Genomic DNA, 22,857 nt, shown 5'->3' with positions numbered 1-22,857 from the left:
CTCCCCGACTCCGCTCCAGCATTACCCTCCTCACTCGTGGGGACTTGCCCCCCCCCCCCCCCCCCCCCATACAAAGCCTGCTATAACTTTATTGACCCGCTTGAAAAAGACCACGGAATGAAGATGGGGGACATTGAAATACAAACAGGAATCTCGGGAGGACCGTCATTTTCAGTTTGGACTCTACCAGCTAGAGACAACGGGAGCGCATCGCATATCCGGAAATCATCTTTCATCTGATCCACCAACTGGGCCAAGTTCAATTTACGTAGCCGGTCCCAATTCTGCACCACTTGGATACCTAGGTACCTGAAACTGTCCCCTACCAATCTAAACGGCAATTCCTCCATTCGCGCCTCCTGACTCCTCGCCTGGACCGCAAACATCTCCTCATATTAAGGTTATACCCCGAAACATGGCCGAATACATAAGAACATAAGAACTAGGAGCAGGAGTAGGCCATCTGGCCCCTCGAGCCTGCTCCACCATTCAATGAGATCATGGCTGATCTTTTGTGGACTCAGCTCCACTTTCCGGCCCTCGCACCATAACCCTTAATTCCTTTATTCGTCAAAAAACTATCTATCTTTACCTTAAAAACATTAATGAGGAGCCTCAACTGCTTCAACTGGTCAAGGAATTCCATAGATTCACAAACCCTTTGGGTGAAGAAGTTCCTCCTAAACTCAGTCCTAAATCTACTTCCCCTTATTTTGAGGCTATGCCCCTTAGTTCTGCTTTCACCTGCCAGTGGAAACAACCTGCCCGCATCTATCCTATCTATTCCCTTCATAATTTTATGTTTCTATAAGATCCCCCCCCTCATCCTTCTAAATTCCAACGAGTACAGTCCCCAGTCTACTCAACCTCTCCTCGTAATCCAACCCCTTCAGCTCTGGGGTTAACCTAGTGAATCTCCTCTGCACACCCTCCAGTGCCAGTACGTCCTTTCTCAAGTATGGAGACCAAAACTGAACACAATACTCCAGGTGTGGCCTCACTAACACCTTATACAATTGCAGCATAACCTCCCTAGTCTTAAACTCCATCCCTCTAGCAATGAAGGACAATATTCTATTTGCCGCCTTAATCACCTGTTGCACCTACATACCAACTCTCTGTGACTCATGCACTAGCACACCCAGGTCTCTCTGCACAGCAGCATGCTTTAATATTTTATCATTTAAATAATCATCCCGTTTGCTGTTATTCCTACCAAAATGGATAACGTCACATTTGTCAACATTGTATTCCATCTGCCAGACCCTAGCCCATTCACTTAACCTATCCAAATCCCTCTGCAAACTTACAGTATCCTCTGCACTTTTCGCTTTACCACTCATCTTGGTGTCATCTGCAAACTTGGACACATTGCCCTTGGTCCCCAACTCCAAATCATCTATGTAAATTGTGAACAATTGTGGGCCCAACACTGATCCCTGAGGGACACCACTAGCTACTGATTGCCAACCAGAGAAACACCCATTAATCCCCACTCTTTGCTTTCTATTAATTAACCAATCCTCTATCCATGCTACTCCTTTATCCTTAATGCAATGAATCTTTATCTTATGCAGCAACCTTTTGTGTGGCACCTTGTCAAAGGCTTTCTGGAAATCCAGATATACCACATCCATTGGCTCCCCGTTATCTACTGCACTGGTAATGTCCTCAAAATAATTCCACTAAATTAGTTAGGGAATTAATTACGACCTGCCCTTTATGAACCCATGCTGCGTCTGCCTAATGGGACAATTTCTATCCAGATGCCTCGCTATTTCTTCCTTGATGATAGATTGCCAGCATCTTCCCTACTACTGAAGTTAAGCTCACTGGCTGATAATTACCCCCGCTCTCTGCCTAGCTCCTTTTTTAAACAGTGGTGTCACGTTTGCTAATTTCCAATCCACCGGGACCACCCCAGAGTCTAGTGAATTTTGGTAAATTATCACTAGTGCATCTGCAATTTCCCTAGCCATCTCTTTTAGCACTCTGGGATGCATTCCATCAGGGCCAGGAGACTTGTCTACCTTTAGTCCCATTAGCTTTCCCATCACTACCTCCTTAGTGATAACAATCCTCTCAAGGTCCTCACCTGTCATAGCCGTCATTTCTATCAGTCACTGGCATGTTATTTGTGTCTTCCGCTGTGAAGACCGACCCAAAAACCTGTTCAGTTCCTCAGCCATTTCCTCATCTCCCATTATTAAAACTCTCTTCTCATCCTCTAAAGGACCAATATTTACCTTAGCCACTCTTTTCTGTTTTATATATTTGTTGAAACCTTTACTGTCTGTTATTATATTCTGAGCAAGTTTACTCTCATACTCTATCTTACTCTTTATAGCTTTTTTAGTAGCTTTCTGTTGCCCCCTAAAGATTTCCCAATCCTCTAGCCTCCAACCAATCTTTGCCACTTTGTATGCTTTTTCCTTCAATTTGATACTCTCCCTTATTTCCTTAGATATCCACGGTCGATTTTCCCTCTTTCTACCGTCCTTCCTTTTTGTTGGTATAAACCTTTGCTGAGCACTGTGAAAAATCACTTGGAAGGTTCTCCACTGTTCCTCAACTGTTCCACCATAAAGTCTTTGCTCCCAGTCTACCTTAGCTAGTTCTTCTCTCATCCCATTGTAATCTCCTTTGTTTTAAACACAAAATACTAGTATTTAATTTTACCTTCTCACCCTCCATCTGTATTTGAAATTCCACCATATTGTGATTGCTCCTTCCGAGAGGATCCCTAACTATGAGATCGTGAATCAACCCTGTCTCATTCCGCAGTACAAGATCTAGGACCGCTTGTTCCCTCGTAGGTTCCATTACATACTGTTCTAGGAAACTATCGCGAATACATTCTATAAACTCCTCCTCAAGGTTGCCTTGACCGACCTGGTTAAACCAATCGACCTGTAGATTAAAATCCCCCATGATAACTGCTGTACCATTTCTACATGCATCAGTTATTTCTTTGTTTATTGCCTGCCCCACCATAACGTTACTATTTGGTGGCCGATAGACTACTCCTCTCAGTGACTTTTTCGCCTTACTATTCCTGATTTCCACCCAAATGGATTCAACCTTATCCTCTATAGCACCGATGTCATCCCTTACTGTTGCCCGGATGTCATCCTTAAATAACAGAGCTACACCACCTCCCTTACCATCCACTCTGTCCTTCCGAATAGTTTGATACCCTCGGATATTTAACTCCCAGTCGTGACCATCCTTTAACCATGTTTCAGTGATGGCCACTAAATCATAGTCATTCACAATGATTTGCGCCATCAACTCATTTACTTTATTCCGAATAAGATAAAGTACACTTATGTTGGTTTTTTTACCTCTGTTTTGAATCTTAACTTCTCCAGTTTTATTCCTTTTAGTATTACTGGGTCTATTCACTGAGCTCCCCTCAGTCACTGTACCTTGTACTATCGCCTTTTTGATTTTGACTATGGCTTCTCTGCCTTGCACTTTCCCCCTTACTTGCTTTTGCTTCTGTCCCTGTTTTACTACCTTCCAACTTCCTGCATTGGTTCCCATCCCCCTGCCATGTTAGCTTAAACCCTCCCCAACAGCTCTAGCAAACACCCCACCAGGACATCGGTTCCAGTCCTGCCCAGGTGCAGACTGTCCAATTTGTACTGGTCCCACCTCCTCCAGAACCGGTCCCAATGCCCCAGGAATTTGAATCCCTCCCTCTTGCACCATCTCTCGAGCCACGCATTCATCCTATCTATCCTGACATTCCTACTTTGACTAGCTCGTGGCACTGGTAGCAATACTACTTTGAGGTCCTACTTTTTAGTTTAACTCCTAACTCCCTGAATTCAGCTTGCAGGACCTCATCCCGTTTTTTACCTATATCGTTAGTGCCTATGTGCACCACGACAGCTGGCTGTTCACCCCCCCCCCCCCCCCCCCCCCAACCACCAAGAATGTCCTGCAGCCGCTCCGAGACATCCTTGACCCTTGTACCAGGGAGGCAACATACCATCCTGGAGTCTCGATTGCGTCCACAGAACCGCCTGTCTATTCCCCTTATGATTGAGTCCCCTATCACTATAGTCCTGCCATTTTTCTTCCTGCCCTGCTGCGCAGCAGAGCCAGCCACGGTGCCATGAACCTTGCTGCTGCTGCCTTCCCCTGGTGAGCCATCTCCCTCAACAGTATCCAAAGCAGTATTTCTGTTTTGCAGGGAGATGACTGCAGGGGACAAATGCACTGCCTTCCTACTCTTGCTTTGTCTTTTGGTCACCCATTTTCTATCTCCCTCAGTAACTTTCACCTGCGGTGTGTCCAACTCGCTTAACGTGCTATCCACGACCTCCTCAGCATCGCGGATGCTCCAAAGTGAGTCCATCTGCAGCTCCAGAGCCGTCAAGCGGTCTAACAGGAGCTGCAACTGAACACACTTCTTGCACGTGAAAGAGCCAGGGACAGGGGACGTGTCCCTGAGCTCCCACATCGCACACGAGGAGCATGACACGGGTCTGGGATCTCCTGCCATGTCTTAAACCTAGGTAAACTATACAACTACAATTTCAAAAACGAAAGAAAAATAAATAAATTAGACAATGAAAAGAAAAACTACTTACCAGTCACTTACCAGGGTTAAAAGCACCTCCTCCCCACCCAGCTTCGAATTCCCACCTAGCTTCAAATTCCCAAACGCACTCTTGGTTGTGCCTCACTCTGGCTGTGCCTTCTCTGGCTCACTGGTAGAACTCACCCAGGGTCTCAGATGCTCCCTGGTTCTCTCCCTGCAGATTAAAAGTTACAGGCCAGAAGAAAGAAAGAGCGAGCAAAACAGTAGAGAAAAAGCACCTTCTCCCACTCTGCACCGAATTACGTCACTGCACCAAATTACCAAGTTCCACATTCCCACTCTGGATGTGCCTTACGCCGGCTGTGTCTTCTCGACTTGCCATTCACCTAAAATTCCATGATTTTTTCCATCCCCTCAATTGGATCTGAAACATACTGAAGCAGTCGTCCGCATACAGCGAGACTCTGTGCTTGACCCCCCGCGACCAGCCCTTTGAGGCCCTCCGAGTAATTGCCAGTGGCTCTATAGCCAGTGCAAAACAGCAGTGGGGGAGAGGGGGCATCCCTGTCTCGTCCCCCGGTGCAGTCTAAAATAGTCCAAAGTCATCCTGTTCGTTTGTACACTTGCCACAGGTGCCTGGTATAGCAACCTGACCCAGTCAATAAATGCCCCTCCCAAATCCAAACCACCCAGAACCTCCCATAATAATCCCACTGAACCCGGTCAAAAGCTTCTCTGCATCCATCGCAACCACTACCTCCACCTCCCTACTCTCCGGGGCATGATGATCATGTTTAACACTGTTCTTACATTGGCACCAGCTGCCTGCCCTTAACAAACCCCGTCTGATCCTCCACAATGACGTTCGATACACAATCCTCAATCCTGGAGGTCAAAATTTTGGCCAACAGTTTGGTGTCTACGTTCAACAGGGAAATCGGCCTGTAAGACCCACATAGCTGTGTTCTTGTCCTGTTTCAGGATACGTGAAATCGTGGCCTGTTACATCGTCTGGGGCAGAACCCCTCTTTCCCTTGCCTCATTAAACACCTTCATCAGCACTGGTCCCAATATCCCAGAGAACCTTTTGTAGAACTCCACTGGGTACCCATCCAGTCCCGGGGCCTTACCCAACTACATGGCCTTCAAGCCCTCCAACCTGATCAGGGCCCCCAGTCATTCTACCATTCTACCAGCTCCCCGTCCACCTTTGGGAAAGTCAGCCCCTCCAGGAAGTCCCTCATCCCCTCCGGCCCCGCAAGGGGTTCCGACCTGTACAACCTGCAGCAGAAATCCCTGAACGCCTTGCTCACCCCTGCCGAGTCTGCAACTAAGTTCCCATCCCCGTCAATAACTTTGCCTACTTCTCTAGCTGCCTCCCTCTTTCTGAGCTGCTGTGCAAGCATCCTGCTGGCCTTCTCACCATGCTCGTAAATCGCCTCCCTTTATGAACTGTTCAACTGCCCTCCCTGTGGTTAACAAGCCGAACTCCGTCTGTAGCCTCTGCCGTTCCCTTAAAAGCCCTATCTCTGGAGTCTCCGCGTACCTCCTGTCGACTTGTAGAATCTCTTTTACCAGTCGACCCGTCTCTGCCCTGTCCGTCCTGTTCCTGTGAGCCCGGAGCGAGATCAGCTCTCCTCTCACCACTGCCTTCAGTGCTTCCCAGACCACTGCTGCTGAGACGTCCCCCGTATCATTTACCTGCAGGTAATTTTGTATGCGTTTCCTCAGCCTCTCGCACACCGCTTCGTCTGCCAATAGCCCTACATCTAACCTCCATTGCTAGTGCTGATTGCTATCTTTACTAACCTGCAGGTCAACCCATTGTGGAGCATGGTCCGAGATTGTAATCGCCGAGTACCCCGTTTCCACCACCCCTGCCAGCAAGGCCCTACCGAAAACAAAGAAATCGATTCGAGAGTACACCTTATGCACGTGGGAGGAGGAGAAGGAGAACTCCTTCAACCTCTGCTGCCTAAATCTCCATGGATTCCCCCCCCCCCCCCCTACATCTGCTCCATGAATCCTTCAGTTCCTTTGCCATTGCTGGCACCCTGCCTGTTTTCGAGCAAGACCGATCCAAGCCAGGATCAATAACTGTATTAAGTCCCCCCCATGATCAGCTTGTGAGAGTCCAGGTCCGGTATCTTCCCCAACATCCTCTTTATAAGTTCCACGTCATCCCAATTTGGCGCATATACATTAACCAGCACGACCTTCATCCCCTCCAGCTTACCACTAACCATAATGTATCGACCCCCACATCTGAAACTATTCTACCCACCTCAAATATCACCCGCTTATTAATTAAGATCGCAACCCCTCAAGTCTTTGTATCCAGCCCCGAGTGGAAGACCTGACTGACCCAGCCTTTCCTCAATCTAACCTGGTCCACTACTCTAATGTGTGTCTACTGCAGCATTACCACATCCGCCTTCAGACCCCTCAGGTGCGCAAACACACATGCCCTGTTAACTGGCCCATTCAACCCTCGAACATTCCAGGTGATGGGCCTAGTTGGGGTCAAAGTGCCCCCCCTCCGCCAATCAGCCATCCCCCTTCTTGGGCCCACCTCCAGCTCATGCGCCAGGCCCCCGGCAGCCCCCGCCACCGACTTCCTCTCTGTCCCTCAACCGAAGTCCCTTCCTCGTCAGCAGAACTACTACTCCCCCCCCCCCCCCCCCCTCCCTAGCAACACCACTCTGAAACCTAACCCATACAATACACTACACTAAACATATACAATACACTAAACATATGCACACACCGCACTCCGTTTCCGTGAGCTGCCTCACCCAGCTAGCTTGGTGGCCCCTACCCCCGGTGCCAAAAAGTCTCCCACCTATTGTTCCCATCACTTCTCTCCACCCCGCTCAAACAAACAGATTTCCTCATCTAACAATCGCCACACAATCACCCAGCTGAAAAAAAAAACAAACACCCGAAACAACGGGACCTATTCTCTAGGTCCTCTACCTTCTCCAGAAGCCTTTTCTGCTGGTCCACAGCATCCTGACCTCCAGCTCCACCGCTGTTTGATGCTTCTCCTTGCTCAGCCAACGCCTTCTCAACCTTCTGGATTGCTCAATCCTGGGCGTCCAGTCTGTGCTCCAGCCGATCAATCGATTCTTTAATCGGGTCCAGGCAGTCCCGTTTCTGCTTGGCAAAGCCGTCCTGGATGACCTGCATCAACTGCTCCATTGATCACTGGGCCAACACACCAGGGGTCTGGTCCTCTGCCATGCTGTCTCCTGCTGCAGCTTCAGCACCGCTCTTGTCTCATTTCTGCCTTTCCGTGCACTTCTGGTTCTTTTCTCCATACACCGATATGTGGAAACGGTGCCCAATTGCCTCAGCCTTCGAATTTACCGTTTAAATCTGGAAAAAAATCCAACAGTCCAACCAGCGCGGGAGCCACCAAATGTGCGACTTACTCCTTCATAGCCGCCACCGGAAGTCATCCAGGCCACTATTACGTGTATTGAGACACCTGCATCCAAGAGCAGACATTTTTTGATTTGACAGCTCTGTCCATTTCACAATATTTGCTGATACAACATTAAGTGATTTCAAGGGTTTGTAGATTTTGTTATTGATATTGCTTGAGTACGACTTTGGCTGTGATTTGAGGATCGAGAAACGTGGAGAGTGTTGTTGAACTTGAGTCCAAGCTGCAGACACCGATGCATCAGAGAGGAAGAGGTGGTCACATAGGATAAGATCTTCTAATTTGGTCAGTGGGCAGCGACAATAAGGGGACCCAGAGGACATGCGTGCAGGAGCCTCAGCTTTTTCAGTTATTGCGACAGTCTTGAGGTTGTTTAAGCCGGTAGTAGCAGACAGTCTGGTGAGACGAATTGGCATTGTTCTCTGCAGCGAAGAGCAAGAATCTAGAAGGCTATGTTGCCTGCCTGGTGCCAGGGTTCAGGACATCGGCTCAGGGCTCGAGAGGTACTTGGGAGTGAGAAGATCTATTTTTTTTGTGTCCATGTAAGTACCAACAACATAGCCAAGACAAGGAAAGCGGTTCTGCATAGACAGAATGAGGAGCTAGGCGTTAAATTAAGAAACAGAACCTCAAAGGTGGTGTAAATTGACTTAGGGCATATAAGATCAAAGAAATGAGTGCAAGGCTCAAAGAGTGGTGTACGTGAGGTGTGTTCCAGTTTGTGGGGCACTGGCACCCTTATTGGGGAAAATAGGGGCTGTACCATTGGCATATTCTACATCTGAACCATGCTGGGACCTGTGTTCTAGCCAGCCGCCTAACTAGGGAAGTAGAGATGGTTTGAAACTAAATCATCTGGACCGAGGACCCGGGTTCGATCCCTGCCCCTGGTCCAGATGACAACTCAAAAGATGTGCAGGTCGGGTGGATAGGGCCATGCTAAATTGGCCCTTAACTGGGGGGGAAAAAAAAGAATTGGGTAGTCTAAATTTAAAAAGAAAACTAAATAGTGGGGGCAAAGGATCAAATTTGGGAAGAGGTGATAAATTGAAGGATAGGATCAAGGCAAAAAAGAAAGATACTAATGTGGGAAATGTTAAATAGACGGTGACGGGGAATGTTGGAGGGAATGTTAGAGACTACTCCAAGAGTGTACTCTAAGAGTGTATCAGCAGATCCGGCTAGATTAAAAATCAAAGCACTAAACTGAAGGCTCAGTGCACGAACATTCAAAATAAAACTGATGAACTGAGCATGCAAATAGAAGTAATGACTGTTCGAGAGACAAGACTGCAGGATGACAGATTAGAACCTGAATATTGATGGGGTACATACCATTCAGGAAGGACATGAAGGGAGAAAAAAAATGGAGGGGTGGCTCTCTTAATTTATGGTATTGGCATAATGGAGAGGGATGACCAGTTTAGTAAAACATGGGGCGGGATTCTCCAATAATGGGCTATGTCCCCATTCTAGCGTCAAAACGCAGGTATTTCACTCTGGCTTTCTTTAAGAAAATCCAGAGTGATTCTCCTACTTTAAGGGGGCTAGCAGTGCCACAAAGTACTCCACGCAGCTCTGCCTCTCGATACGGGGCCCTGCACTTTCGGTTGGGGGGTCCACGCATGCGCATGCCGTTCGCCTACGGCGGCAGCCCCGCGCGATGTGGCGAACTTGCAACGTGGAGTAGCCCCAACAATATAGCCCCCCCCCCCCCCCCCCCCCCCCCCCCCCCCGAGATGGCGCGCACCCATGGACAATGGCCCCGATTGCTAGCCTGGCCGCCCCTGAGCCCCCCCCCCCAACACCCGGTCAAGGATCTCCCCGCCCGCCTCCAGGGTGGCCACGGACCAAGTCCGCAGCTGTTGCCGACCGTTCCCGACAGGCGAAACCTGATTAGAACCACACCACCGGGAACTTGGCCAGTTGTCGTCGTGGCATCGCGCCGGTTTTCGGAGTCAACACCCATTCTCCGCCCCGTGCCGAACATGATTTTGGTGTGGCTGCTCGGAGAATCCCGCCTGTGATGTAAAAGCGGTTTGTGTAATGATGAGAAATGATAAAAGCTGGAAGTTAGTTGCAGAATTATTGTACAGGCCCCCGAACAGTACCACCATGGTAGGACAAAATATAAAGGAAGAGATGATGGGAACTTGTCAGAAAGGTACGGCAGTAATCATGGTGGATTTTAATCTACATATATAGATTGGAAAAATAATATAAGCTATGGTAACGCAAATAGGGAATTCATAGAATGTTTCTGGGATAGTTTCTTCGAGCAGTGAGTTCTGAAGTCAATCAGAGCGCAGGCTATCCTATTGTCCAATATCCGATATTGTGCAATGAGATGGGATTAATTAATGACCTATAAGGGGTGCATCCCCATGATCTATACAAAAGGTCGCAGCAATGATAATATGATTGAATTTTCATTCAGTTTGAGGGAGAGAAGAGTGGATGCAAGACTAATATTTTGAACTTAAATAATGGCAATTACGAGGACTTGAAAGCAGAGCGAGCTAACAGTGAACTGGCAAGTTGGGTTCAGGGATAGAAAATCTGGGGTACTTCAGAATACTTTCAGCAGTGGTGAAATCATCTTGGTTCGAGTTTTGGATCTTAACTGGCTGCCTCTTTGGCAATACCTTGCTTTTGGGCGACTGTTTCTGCAGCTGAGTGAGGCTGTGATGGTAGCTGCTACTGTGTCATTTTCTCCATATGCTATGGATATATATTTTTTTCCATTTGATGTTACTTACCCTCTGGACCCGGCATTTGGCAAAGAAGTGCCAATTCCTTTGCCTATCCTTTGAAGTCACCTCTTCTACACCCTATTGTTCTCTCCTAGTCGTAGGTCAACATTTGCTTTTCTCATTGATATGCTAATTTGCATATCAAATCTCTTCAGACACTGCCATATCAACTCCTTTTTTATTTTGTGCCAATTTTATTTTTATCTTCATTTTCCCAATTCTTTACAATTAGGAAGTCCAGAGGGACCTTGGGTGCATGTCCAGAGGTCCCTGAATGCAACAGGATAGGTAGATAAGGTGGTTAAAAAGGCACATGGGATGCTTGCATTAATTAGCCGAGATATAGACTACAAGAACAGCGATTGTTAGGCGACAGCTAGAGTATTGATTGCAGTTCTGGCCACCACATTATAGAAAGGATTTGATTGCCCTGGAAAGGATGCAGAGGAGATTCACCAGGATGTTGCCTGGGCTGGAGCATTTCAGCTATGAAGAGAGGCTGGTTAGGCTGGGGTTGTTTTCCTTTGAGCAGAGAAGACTGAGGGGGGAACTTCATCACGCTGTACAAAATTATGAGGGCTATAAATAGGGTAGACAGGAAGAAACCGTTCCCCTTATTAGAGTGGTCAATAACCAGGGGGCATAAATTTAAGGTAATTGGCAGGGGAATTAGAGGGGTTTTCACCCAGAGGGTGGTAAGAATATGGAACTCGCTGTCTGCAATGGTGATAGAGGTGGGAACCCTCTCGACAAGTGTTTGATGACAGCGTAGACAAGATGGGCTGAAGGGCCTCTTTCTGCGCTTTATGACTATGAAAAGGAGGTTGCAAAAGAATATTGATAGATTAACTGAGAGGGGAACGATCTGGCAAATGGAATATAGTGTGGGGAAATATGAAATTGTCCATTTTGGCTGGAAGAATAAAAAAGGTGCATGTTACCTAAATGAGAAGGTGAAGAGCTTTGAAATGCAGAGGGATCTGGGTGTCAAAAAACAAAGAAAATTACAGCACAGGAACAGGCCCTTCAGCCCTCCCAACCTGCGCCGATCCAGATCCTTTATCTAACCTGTCTCCTATTTCCAAGGTCTACTTCCCTCTGTTCCCGCCCGTTCATATATCTGTCTAGATGCATCTTAAATGATGCTATCGTGCCCGCCTCTACCACCTCCGCTGGCAAAGCGTTCCAGGCACCCACCACCCTCTGCGTAAAAAACTTTCAACGCACATCTCCCTTAAACTTTCCCCCTCTCACCTTGAAATCGTGACCCCTTGTAATTGACACTCCCAATCTTGGAAAAAGCTTGTTGCTATCCACCTTGTCCATACCTCTCATAATTTTGTCGACCTCAATTAGGTCCCCTCTCAACCTCCGTCTTTCCAATGAAAACAATCCTAATCTACTCGACCTTTCTTCATAGCTAGCACCCTCCATACCAGGCAACATCCTGGTGAACCTCCTCTGCATCCTCTCTAAAACATCCACATCCTTCTGGTAATGTGGCGACCAGAACTGCACGCAGTATTCCAAATGTGGCCTAACCAAAGTCCTATACAACTGTAACGTGACCTGCCTACTCTTGTACTCAATACCCTGTCCGATGAAGGTAAGCATGCTGTATGCCTTCTTGACCACTCTATCAACCTGCGTTGCCACCTTCAGGGTACAATGGACCTGAACTCCCAGATCTCTCTGTACATCAATTTTCCCCAGGACTCTTCATTGACCATATAGTCCGCTCTTGAATTTGATCTTCCAAAATGCATCACCTCGCATTTGCCTGGATTGAACTCCATCTGCCATTTCTCTGCCCAACTCTCCAATCTGTCTATATTTTGCTGTACATATTTTGTTCTCGTACATAAGTTGGTCTGCAGGTACAGCAAGTGATGAGGATAGCTAATAGACTGTTCTTGTGTTTTTCGAGGGGAATTGAATATAACGGTAGAAGGGCTGTGATTTTGTTACACAATGAACTGGTGAGACCACATCTGGAATATTAATGTATGGTATTGGTCTCCTAAGGAACAAAGTAAATGCATTGGAAGCAGTTCAGAAAAGATTTACTGGAATGTTTTTATCAGAAGACTGGACAGGCTGGACTTGTATGTGCTGGAGTTTAGAAACGTAAGAAGCAATTTGATTGAAACATCTACGATTCTGAGGTGACTTAACAAGTGAATGTGGAATGGTTGGTTCCTCATGTGGGAGAATTTAGAACTATGGGGTAACTGTTTCAAAATAAGGGGTCGCCCATTTATGACTTGAGATTAGCAGAATTTGTTCTTTCAAAAGGCGGTGGAATAAGAGTCGTTTGAATATTTTTAAAGCAGAACCAGGTAGATTGTTGATAAGGGAGTGAAGGGGGTAGGTGGGAATGTGGAGTTGAGTCCTACAATCAGATAAGCCAGGATCTCATTGAATGGTGGATCAGGCGTGAGGGACTGAGTGGCCTACCCTTAATTTGTGTGTTCATATAGTTTAAAGGGACTAGATTTTTAACATTTATTAATTTGGTGAAATTATTTTTTTAGCATTGGGGAAAGTTATGAACGAATTACTTTTTAATGTTTTTTCACACATCCTCACGATAGAGTTCATTGTACATTGGACACTATGGGCATGGAAATGCATAGCTTTGCATAAAAGCATGAAGTGCCATGGGAAATGGGTGGAAGGGCAGAGCTTGGCATGAGGTGTATGATGGGGTAAATGGGGGGAGCAAGCAAAATTTGGTGGCGTGGATGGAGCATGGTGTTTTTGGAGGATGTTGGGTAAGGGCTGGAGGGCGGTTTTTATTTCAATTGGACAAACTTCCACAGCACCGGATCTTTTTAAACATCCTGCTACGGTACCCAGCAGCCCCTATAGCTTCCTTCTACTTTTTTCTAGTGTCAGCTTTTCCCTACTCTAGCCCACACCCCAACCCCAGCAGTCTAGATCTTGCCTTTGCAGGCATTTTCTGCTGCAGCAGGAGGGCCGAGCCGAGAATAATCTTGATAACCCACTATTTGCCTAGAAGATTTGAAATCCAGGCCTATATCCTTGAGGGAGCGAAGAATGAAATTTGGGAGGTGCAATCTGTTAGACTCCCATATTTTTCACAACGTATGGATTCCACGTAAAATAGGAATGTAATATTAAGTGTATTGTGGGAACTTGATACATGAACTTTGCCACTGAATTGTCTTGCAGGCATTGATGATTGAATATTTTCATTTTCTCTATCTTTTTTCTTCTGCAAAAAGTGGTTATTTTATTATTTGATGAAGGTTAATTCCTGTAAGGAAACATGTTTGTGCAATAACACAGGGACAATTATTCTTTTACCCCTTACTTACCACTTGCAACTATGTTAGATGATTTCAAAATAGTTGTCATCACTGTTCCAGGCGTGCACTTATACCTAATCACCAGGATAAATTTGGTGATTGGATGATCTGGAGAGAGTTCTGGGGCGAAATTCTCCCCTACCGGCGGGGCGGGGGGTCCTGGCGTAGCGGAGTGGCGACAACCACTCCGGCGTCGGCCTCCCCAAAGGTGCGGAAGTCTCCGCATCTTTTAGGGGCTAGGCACCCGCCGGAGTGGCTCCCGCTCCGCCGATGGCGGCACAAACTGGCACCAATGGCCTTTGGCGCTACGCCGCCCCTGGCGTCGGGGCTGGACGAAAGGCCTTCGCCGGTCCGCGCACTGCACCGGAGCGTCAGCGGCCTCTGACTTCACCACCGGCGCACGCGTGGTAGAGGGGGTCTCTTCCGCCTCCGCCGTGGTGGAGGCCGTGGCGACGGCGGAAGAAAAAGAGTGCCCTCACAGCACCAGCCTGCCCGCCGATCGGTAGACCCCGATCGCGGGCCAGGCCACCGTGGGGGCAACCCCCCCCCCCGGTGTCCGATCGCCCCGCGCCCCCCCCCCCCCCCCCCCCCCGGGGCCAGCTCGCGCAGCCAATCCCGCCGGCACAGAGGTGGTTTAAACCAAGTTGGCGGGATTGACCTGTCAGAGGTGGGACGTAGGCCCATCGCGGGCCGGAGAATCACCACGGGGGGCGCGCCGGTGGCACGCCGATCGGCGGGGCGTGATTCCCACTCCCGCCGATTCCTGGGTGGCGGAGAATTCCGGCCACGGCGGGGGCGGGATTTACCCCGGCCCCGGGCGATTCCCCGACCCTGCAGGGGGTCGGAGAATTCCACCCCTGATATCAAACATTACTTCAAGTTGCAGATTGCATTTTTAGAAAAAAATATCATAGTATAGTTTATATTTAATTGATATTTTCATGACTTTCACGAATACTGATCAAAGTAGTAGAAGAAAACATTTTAGGTATTATAAAGTACAGTTTGTGAACCATATTAATTTCCTTTATCAAACTAGTGTAGCATTTTATGTGATTGTAAATCTGGAGTTGGGATTTATTTATACATTTCCACATATTTCATCCTTTGTTTCTTTATTCTTTTGGAGTACTTGCTTCTGGAGCTGGATGGGTAGTATGGGTTTGTCAAGCAGACTCGACCAAACTCCGTTTTGCTCCAGAGATGACTCTTGGGAAAAAATGCATTTCACTAAGTACCCTGTCATGCCTGTTGTGATCCTTTCCCTTACCCCACCTACTTTTATAAACTGACAAATGTCCTTGGCAAAACTGTACATTCAAACATTGAATCATTTTTATTATTGGAAATCAAGGTTGAGTAGAAAATGATTAATCCTCTTAAAATCAAACTGTAATGCTACGAAAATATTCCATGATATTCTCATTTATGCCACCACATTTGTGTGCCTGACCGCTTGGTTTATTTGCATTAGTCTTGCTTAATTGTGTTTCGTTTAGCCAAATAGTTAATTTAAGATTCCAAAGCATGTGGAACTCAAAATTTAGAAATGTTTTTTAGGGATGTTTTAATATGGAATTCAATTGAGGGGTTCAAGTGAGCTACCGCAAGCAAAAATTTAAGCGCACAAGTCTCAAGCCCCTTCAGTACCTACAGCATATTTTCTAAATTATGTTTCTGCATGATTTACATGGGGTGTAGAGTCAAGCCTACATTAAGTGATAATAGCATGTTTTTGTATTTTCTAGTTTAGATGTAGGTTTATGTAAATCTGTTTTGTGTAGCTACTGTTTAAAAATACCTGGCCTAATAAATACCCTTTGGGGAAAAATGCAGCATTTTTAAAAGTTATTCCGGAATTGTAAATGATCACATCATTGATGGGAGAAATGCTGTTTTTTTTTTACTTATGTATAGTACCATCACTGAAGTTTGGGAACCATTAGCGTTTACCATTAAAAACCACAAATTTAAACTAATTAGAACCTTTTGTGTGCATTGTGTGTTATTTAATTTTTAATCTATTATATTAATAGTAAAAGTTATAATAGATGAAGAAATGGATTCCAAAGTCCCCTAAAATTATTTCAAGTGAGAAGATTGTTCTTAGCCTAGCCTTTTTGAAAATGATTAATGAATTTGGTTGGTTGGCCACTTTATTTTATAGAATAAAAGATTAAATATCTTCATTATTAAAATGTAATTCCAGTGACGAAATGAAATAACGTATGCTGTAGTTTGCTTAACTAATTTTGGATGCTTTCTGCCTCTGATTAACAAGTAGCATGTTAATGTAAACTATTTGTAAATTAGTTCAATTACTGCCCACACCAAACATTGTGCACTTTTTTCCAATTCTGAAGAAAGCAATGTCAATGAAGGCACAGAATGTTTCCTGAATTAGAGTTAAGGTTACCCTCTTCCTTTAAATAAATGTACATTAAAAAAAATGTTTACTTTTATCAATTTAAGCAAAATAGCTCGACAAGTTGAAAATTGGCTCTTCAAGTCCATTTTCAATTAAGCTCTTACCCTGTATAATTAAATGTATTCAAATATTTTTTTCAGATGTTAAAAGAAAGGTGGGGTACATAAGCTAATGAGTATAACATCAGTGATGTTCATAATATAACAATTTCTATTGAATGGAAGGGTGAATACAATACAAAACTGCAGCCAAGATAGATAAGGTGGTAGAATTATTTTCTTATTTATTTTAAAAGGCATCATAAACAATTTCATAGATTAGCTATATGCCAATATTGAGCATTCACTGCAGTGAAGAACTACTTTACTATTGGTTTAAGTACTGGTAATAAGTATGTTACTGTACTGAAACATGTATTTTCTCACAGTAAAATGACTTTTTGTACATTTGTAGTGTGATATTTGGTAATGATATAAGCACATTGTGCTTCCATCTTTCAACAAGAAAGATTTTGCTGAAAATCTAGTGCAAATGATCCGTACATCCCTGTTTCAAGGGTATATTTTATTCATCTAATAATACCTCTTAGAATTTATGGAAAATGGCCTAAGGAAATATGATCTCATTGTGACTAATTTTAAGGCGATATTTTTGAATAAAGATTAGGTGCCCTCTTTGCAGTGTTCAGTTGTTCTCTGTTTGATTGAGAGTCTCTTTACTATTGAGTAACACTGCTTGATTTAGTTGAGTCTGGATGTGGACTCTGAAAAATAAACCAACTCCGAGAAGTTGCTGGAAGCAAAGAGCTCGAAACATGGAACAGAAGTTTTAAAACACTTGAGGAGGGGGAGCGGGGGGGGAACCTGTTTCACGCACATGAGGTGTGTCATCTCTGTATAACTCCAGGATATAAAATATACAACACATTTGAGTTAGTTGCTGGAGCAAGCAGTACATCTAGCTTTATTCACAATTGCATATTATAACTGAATAATTTAACAACATTGTGTTGCACAATTTTCACCTGAGATTTTTCTGGTTGACATTGAATATGGGCTAAATGTGAGCAGCCTCCTTATCTAGCTGATTTCCACTAATATTAGTGATGCATACGGGACTTGGTGCTTGTTAGTCTGGATGTTGCGTGTGGGACATTATATTAATACATTGACAAAAAGGAGTTACCCTTTCATAGTCAATTCCATGAAAACTAGATCAATTACTAGGTAGATGTTAGCGTTTGAAAGACTTGAGGGGTTACTGTAAAATATATTTGTGGTTAAATTTCAAAAAACAGCAAACTAGTTTGAGCAAACATTAAAAATGATTAATGGTATGGTCAGTACAATAGGAAAAGAACGACTAATCTGCAATAAAAACAAATATTGAGCAAATTTGGATCGTTTGAATATGTCTGATAATTTTAAGATGAGGCAGACAAGTGTCAAGAAGCGCAAAAAATCTCAATGGAGATATTCATGTTTAAATAAATAATATGCCCCCTGGTGGTTATTCACTACGTGTTTGAATGTGCTTTTGTGAAATATGCTCATTTTGTTTAACATTAATGTCTACATTATGAATTTAAATCAAAACTACAAAACTTGAATTCAAAGTTGAATGGAGTCTATATTTAAATAATTTGAATCGCTCATTTTCAAAAGGTAGCACTATTGCTTCACCTGCCAGGGTCCCAGGTTCGATTCTCTGCTTGGGTCACTGTCTGCGCGGAGTCTGCACGTTCTCCCTGTGTCTACGTGGGTTACCTCGGGGTGCTCCGGTTTCCTCCCACAATTCCCGATAGACACGTGCTTGTTAGGTGAATTGGACGTTCTGAATTCTCCCTCCGTGTACCCGAACAGGCGCCCGAGTGTGGTGACTAGGGGATTTTCACGGTAACTTCATTATAGTGTTAATGTAAGCCTACTTGTGACAATAAAGATAATTTTTTTTAAATAAAAAAAATTGAATGTGAACACATTTCCTGTGTTCAATATACTGCAATTCTGTTGGCTGCTAACATTTAAAATGGGCTGGATTCTCCAGTTCCTCGGCCGCTGTTTCTTGACAGCACGCTGTTCGCTGGCGATGGGATTCTACCTTCCTGCTACTTGTAGTAGGATTTCCAATTGAAGCCACCCCACACCGCCAGATAACCCGCGGGTGGGGGTGCCAGCAGAAAAAATTAATCCCAATCACTGGAGAATTTCCACTGTGTGTGTGATACTTAGAAACAAGTTGGCCCAACCAGTCAAGGCTGGTGTTTATAATCCACTCGACCTCCTGCTAAATTTGCTAAATCAACCATCATACCCATCTATTTCCTGTTTTTCTCAAATACTTGTCTACTTGCCTCTTAAATGCACCTCTGTTATTGACGCTCCTTGGTACCAAGTTCCATATTCTTACCTCTCTATGGGTACAGAACTTTCATATATGTTTATATATATATATATATATATATATATATATATATATATATATATATATATATATATATATATATTACACAGGTGTAAGGCCCAATCGTATATCTCTACAGGAATTCAATTCAGTAAGTTTTTATTTGCTGTGGAATTTTCAGTCTAATGTTAGTTACTCCTGTCAGAGATGTGATTGATAATTGACGCAAATCTGCATTGCAGTGCAGCCTTGATTTTGGATCCTATACAAGGCTGCAATTCATATTTAATCTTCAAATTTCACGAGAATAGTGCCAGAGTTTAAAAGGTTTATTTATATGGACAGGTTACATGGCTTGTATTCCCTTGATTATTGAAGATTTGAGTAATGATCCGATCAGTGTTTAAATTGTTAAAAATATATGAGAAACTATATCCTCTGCTGGGGGAACCAAGTATGAGGGACACATTGTTAATGTTTGAGCTAAATCATTTAGGAAAGAAATTAGGAAACATTGCCCCACCATGGACTGAATTTTATGGCCCTGTCACGGCGAGCTGTTCAAAACTCCGTTGACTTCAGCAAGACCGGAAAACGCACTGGTGGGCAGTGCTGTAAAATGCCACCCCATATTTCTGGATCCAGGGACAATTGGAGCTTGCGGGGTGAGATTGATACATTTTAATTAGGTATGAGTAACAAACAATGTTAAGTAGGATGAAAAGAGTTGAGATACAGATCAATCATAATCTAATTGAATGATAAAATGGCTGGAGAGGCCGAATAATCTACTCCTGTTGTTATATCCTAAACTGCATTTTTTCCTTCCAGAAAACCAGTTAACTTGTCAATGCACATTGGCAACCAATGAGCTATATCAAGTCAACCATGCATCTTTGAATATAGTTCAATATTTCTTCTTGACCAGTCAGAGAACATTTGAGAGGCTATAAATAGGACACAAACTAAGGCAAAATACCTAAAAATGATGAAAAATTGCCTTGCTGTCATGGATTTAAGTGGTTCCAAATCAGACCTTCAACTTTGTCACCTTCAGTTAATCTTTTTTCTTTTTTTTTATAAATTTAGAGTACCCAATTCATTTTTTTCCCAATTAAGGGGCAATTTAGCGTAGTCAATCCACCTAGCCTGCATATCTTTGGGTTGTGGGGGCGAAACCCACGCAAACACGGGAAGAATGTGCGAACTCCACACGGACAGTGACCCAGAGCCAGGATCGAACCTGGGACCTCAGCACCGTGAGGCAGCAGGGCTAACTCACTGCACCACCGTGCTGCCCTACCTTCAGTTATCTTGGCTAAACATACTGCACCATCAGACTGACTAGCATTTTCACATGTTTAAACTAAATATTCTATCAATTAGATATGTATATTGATAGTGATGCATTGTTTTCATCAAAACATTTAATTGCATGATCAGAAATCAAATGGGGAACTTTTAGACATGTGCCATTTATTTTGTTCCTAAAATGAGGGCTTTAATAATTCCTCAGGCTGGGGAGAAACACTCAATGTTCCTGCAAAGACTGAGAACTCATGGGGTGAACCGCCATCTCCATCTACCACAGTCGATAATGGGACTTCAGCATGGGGCAAACCTCCCAACGTCAATTCAAGTTGGGGAGATAATGCTGCGGAGTCAACAGGGAATTTTGGAAGAGGGAATGCTCCAGCTGCTGTCCCGGCAATGTGCAAACCAGGTAACAAAATATAAGAAAAATTTTCTTTTGTCAGTTACTGTAGTGAAGTGCTTAAATGCTTATGCACTAACTTCTAGCACTTCACCAAAATAAAGTTGCTCATGAGCATTTTGGTGTTTCTCCATGAGGAATCGGTTCAGACAATATTGAAATCGGCAATCATTGTAGTTTATGAAATGATTATTGAAAACGGGTGCATATATCATTTGTATATTACAGTGTATATATAATGGGTTGGTCCATAATCCTACGAGGATTTCATAGATCATAGAATGCCTGCAGTGTAGAATGGGGCCATTCAGCCCATCCAAGTCAGCAATGACCCTCTGAAAGCGCACCTTACCCAGGCCCACCCCATCCCTGTAACCCCACCCCATCCCTGTAACCCCACCCTAACCATTGGACACTAAAAGATAATTTAAATTGCCCATTCCACCTAACCTGCACATCTGTGGGAGGAAACCGGAGCAGCTGGAGGAAGCCCATGTAGCCTTAGGGAGATTGTGCAGACGCCACACAGTCACTCAAGGTCAGAATCGAACCTGGGTCCCTGATGCTGTGATGCAGCAGTGCTAACCACTGCGCCACCCTTATTTATTGGAGTAAACAATTTTTTTTAATTGCTAATTCAATTATGCACAAATCTAGATATTGACTTAAATTTGGTTGAGGTTAATTCACTGTTAGCTTGGAAAATCTTCAGCCTCTTATGAATCAGCTTAGTTTATGAAATGGCCACTTTTTTAAAGTGATTTTCAATTCTAGTTGGCATACGGGATTCCTTTTAAATCAGTTACAATGGTTCTGGGGCCTTCATAGAATCCTTACAGTGCAGAAAGAGGCCTTTGGCCCATCAGGTCTGCACCGACCCTCTGAAAGAGCACCCTACCCAGGCCCACTCCCATGCCCTATCCCCGTAACTCTACCTAACCTGCACATCTTTGGACTGTGAGAAGAAATCGGAACACCCGGTGGAAACCCACGCAGACGGGTGAAGAAAGTGCAAACTCCACATAGTCACCCAAGACTGGAATTGACCCCAAGTCCCTAGCACTATGAGGCTGCAGTCCTAACCACTGTTCGCTCTTAGTGAATGGCAGAGCAACTCGAAGGGCCAAAATTGCCTCCTCCTCCTATTTCTTGTACTCTAATGTTGTAATTTAAGTCAATCAATGGAATATAGAAGGGGGAAATGCCAAACACTAAATTTCAATTTATTTAATCTTCCATTCTCAGTGCAAAAATGTTAAATATAGAAGTTTTGTAAGAAGTAATATTGCTACAAATAAGGAATCCCATAATTTGATCATTCATCCCAATCTGAGAGAGACAAAATCTGATCATTATTAGCACGTTTATTAAAACATTATTAACATGAGTTTTGAAACACTGCAGCAAATTTAACAGAAATATACTTGGGAGTAAATTAGGCCAAAAAAAAATGTAATTGGAAACAGAATGGTTTTGATGTGCAGTGTGCTGAATATTTCTTTTCCTGGAGCTTGATGGAAAATTCCAGTAGAAACCGTTTCATTCAGCATAAAATATAACCAGTTAACTGGTGAACAGCACAAAGAAAATTTCAACACCCGAAACCTATTCTTTATGCATTTCATTTTCACTTTTTTGAATGTTATTATGCCTGTATATTCTGGATTGTTTTTATGGCGAAGGGAGTGAGACAGTGGGAAACCAGCGCAAGTAAATTTTTGTATTCAGTAATTAACGAATTACATGATATAGATCCAAGTAAGTTCAACCTGGACCATGAGCACAAGGGAGTCAAGGACATGAGCAGCCTTAGCAAAGTGCAAGTGAGTTTAGAAAGCCTCTCTCTTAGATTAGTGGATATATATAGACTGACCTCCCAATAAAGCTGTGTCAATTACCACTTCAAATAAATATAATCACTTTTGTATTGGAATTGTAGGTTGCAAGGGTAAGTGTCGATCAAGTACTAACCAATGCAACATAGTCAAGAATTTACCATGAAAAATGTAACATTGAAAGGTTGTTGTAGAGTATTGTTGCAAAGGATAGATTTTTTTTCAACTTCCTGCTTGGTTGAGCGTAGCATGAAGCTGATAAAGCTGATTTATTTTTCTTTCCCGTTTAACCTTAGGAAGTGCTGATGGGGCACCTTGAATCTTGATTCTCTGAAATGGAAAGAAAGCTAGTGTAATGAGTCAAACAAGTGTATTGCCATAACCACGCAATT

The 22,857-nt window shown here is 44.1% G+C and overlaps 1 pseudogene; it reads left to right on the top strand.

Annotated features, from left to right (window-relative positions):
• LOC119952894 overlaps positions 1-22,857 on the top strand; it is a 163,686-nt pseudogene that overhangs the window by 84,983 nt on the left and 55,846 nt on the right.

This window comes from Scyliorhinus canicula, chromosome 18 (genome assembly GCF_902713615.1).
Source record: "Scyliorhinus canicula chromosome 18, sScyCan1.1, whole genome shotgun sequence".
Lineage (NCBI taxonomy): Eukaryota > Metazoa > Chordata > Chondrichthyes > Carcharhiniformes > Scyliorhinidae > Scyliorhinus > Scyliorhinus canicula.
Note: the sequence above shows the minus strand (reverse complement) of the source record. Positions and strands in the feature narration are given on the sequence as shown.